Consider the following 2,715-nt stretch of genomic DNA (forward strand, 5'->3'; position numbering starts at 1 on the left):
AAAGAAATCACATTTAGAAAGTAATATAATTTTGACAATGCCAATTTTTAATTTTATTAGATTAGTTGAACAATTGTGTAGGGATTTGGCTTAATAAACACTTAAGAGAGGAGAGAGAAGAGTTTCCCAGTTATTCCTCTGGAACTTTGTGTAATTCCTTAGTGGAAGTCTGATTACACACATCAGGACTCCAGAACTCTGGGTCTCCAGACCTTCAATTCAAATATGTCAGGGAAACATTTTCATTTGCCAAATTAACAATGATAACAATTAAAACTCTTGACAGTAAGCTACAGTAGAGATACAAAAATAAAATACATTATAACATAACATTATGAAAATAAAATACATTATAATATAACATTATGTTTAAATGGAGCTATACTTATCTTAGATAAGTATAAGCTATACTTATCTAAGTATTCTCAGGAAAAATAATCCTGTGATCCTGTAGGAAATATACACAAAAGCACAGACTAAGGTTAAATTTTTAATTAAAACAATACATTTGAATCTTATTCTGGAAACTTCTCTTCTAACCATTCTCCCACATGCATAAGAAATAAATTAATTGCATTTGTGAAACACTAAATTTTAAGTTCAATACATTTCTCTGTAACTCATACTTCCTACTGTTCATTTGTATCTTATTTTTTTAAAGAATTTCAGCTTTTCATCATTAGAAACTAGTTTGTTACCAGCAAACAGAATGTCTTTCATAGATCTCATTTACTCAGACCACAAAAATGTAAGGCTTTTTAGCACTAAATCAAATTTTTAAAAAAGTAAGACTCAAAATGTAGATTTCTAAATTTTACTAAAACCCATTAAACCATTTACATAAGGCAAATCCTTGAACTATTATTTTAATTATATAAAGGATTAGTATCAATCATATATAAAGAACTAACAAATCAATTAGGAAAAGGCACATGAGTCAATAGAAATATAAAGAAAGGAACAAAAATACAAGAATTTCACAGAAACGTAAATAAGAGGCCCCTGAAAGTTTCTTGACTTAATAATCATGGAAATGTAAATTAAGGCCAAATAAAGATAACATTTTCTATTCATGAGATGGGCAAAAATAAAAATCTAGTAATATTGCTTTGGCAACAATCTAGAATCATGAGGATCCTTATCTAGTTCTGATGGGACAGATGTAAACTGATATAATCACTTTAGAAATCCATTTAGGAATTTCTTATGAAGTTGAAAATGTGCATACCTTCTCATCCAACAATTTTATACTAGGTATATGACCCACAGAAATTTCTGCATATGTTCATCTCAATAGGAGTATGATAAACCAGGTAACTTTTTTAGTAATAGCAAAAAAAAAAAAAAAATTACAGCAAACAAGTGTCCAACAGGAAATGAAAAACTATGGAATACTCATACAAAATGTATTTTATAGCAGTGAAAAGACTGATCTACTCAATACATGAATTATTGGTATTGAATCTCACAAACATAATCCAGGTTTTTTTCTTTAAAAGGGCATTTTAATAAAGCCTGCAGATAAATAAAATGAATTAATATATCTTTTAAAAGGGATGATAAATATCCAAATCAGAGCAATAGTTTCTGCTTAGAGCAAAGGGAAGGGTTATGGAGTTGTAATGGTAATGATCTAGCTCAGGGTCAGCGAGCTATGACCATAGGTCAAACCTAGCCACCACCTGTTCTGTAGTTTTATTGGAACACATGGATTTACACAATAGGGCATAGTGACTTTCCTGCACTAGCAGAGTTGAGTAATCACAACAACAAAACAAAATACAAAACCTAAATATTTTGTATCTGGTCCTCTACAGAAAATATTTACATACCTCTGTTCTAGTTTATAAATTATAAATTTAAATTTATAAATTTATAAATTATAAATAGGTTCATTATATATATAATATTTTATGTATAATATATATTTACATATAATTTATATATAATGTATAATATATAATATTTTATATATAAATATATAATATTTTATATATAAATTTATATTATATAATATATATTATATATAATATCTATAATTAAATAATGTCTTAAAATATTGTTCTTACAGAATTGGTGCATGGAATTCGCATGGCTTTATAGTAATGTGGCTAAGGATGAACTCAATCAAGCCAGCATACCTTTCTAAGGTCACTGCTTACTTTTCATTAGATCAACCATGCAAATTACCTGGCTCCAATCTTGGAGAAAATCAGCAGACGGGACCTAACATAAATTAAGAAAGAAGTAAGGTGCTCGCTTCGGCAGCACATATACTAAAATTGGAACGATACAGAGAAGATTAGCATGGCCCCTGCGCAAGGATGACATGCAAATTCGTGAAGCGTTCCATATTTTAAAAGAAAGAAAGAAAGAAGTAAGAATTAATAACATAAATTAGGAAATAAGTAAGAATTATAATAATAGCAATGCTAAAAAAAAGTTGGTATATTAAATTCCTAGGGTTCCTATAATGAAGAACCATAAATTGGGTGGTTTTAAACAAAAGAAATGGGGGCGCCTGGGTGGCTCAGTGGGTTAAAACCTCTGCCTTCAGCTCAGGTCATGATCCCAGGGTCCTGGGATTAAGCTCTGAATCGGGCTCTCTGCTCTGCAGGGAGCCTGCTTCCTCCTCTCTTCTCTCTGCCTGCCTCTCTGCCTACTTGTGATCTCTGTCTGTCAAATAAATAAATAAAATCTTAAAAAAAAAAAAAA

The 2,715-nt window shown here is 30.0% G+C and overlaps 1 non-coding gene across 1 annotated transcript; it reads left to right on the top strand.

The window, feature by feature from the left end:
• Positions 1–2,252: 2,252 nt before the first annotated feature.
• LOC132020967 (U6 spliceosomal RNA) lies at positions 2,253–2,359 on the top strand. The gene has a single exon (XR_009405159.1). It is a non-coding gene; the product is annotated as a U6 spliceosomal RNA (small nuclear RNA).
• The last annotated feature ends 356 nt before the right edge of the window (positions 2,360–2,715 follow it).

This window comes from Mustela nigripes, chromosome 6, assembly GCF_022355385.1.
Source record: "Mustela nigripes isolate SB6536 chromosome 6, MUSNIG.SB6536, whole genome shotgun sequence".
Lineage (NCBI taxonomy): Eukaryota > Metazoa > Chordata > Mammalia > Carnivora > Mustelidae > Mustela > Mustela nigripes.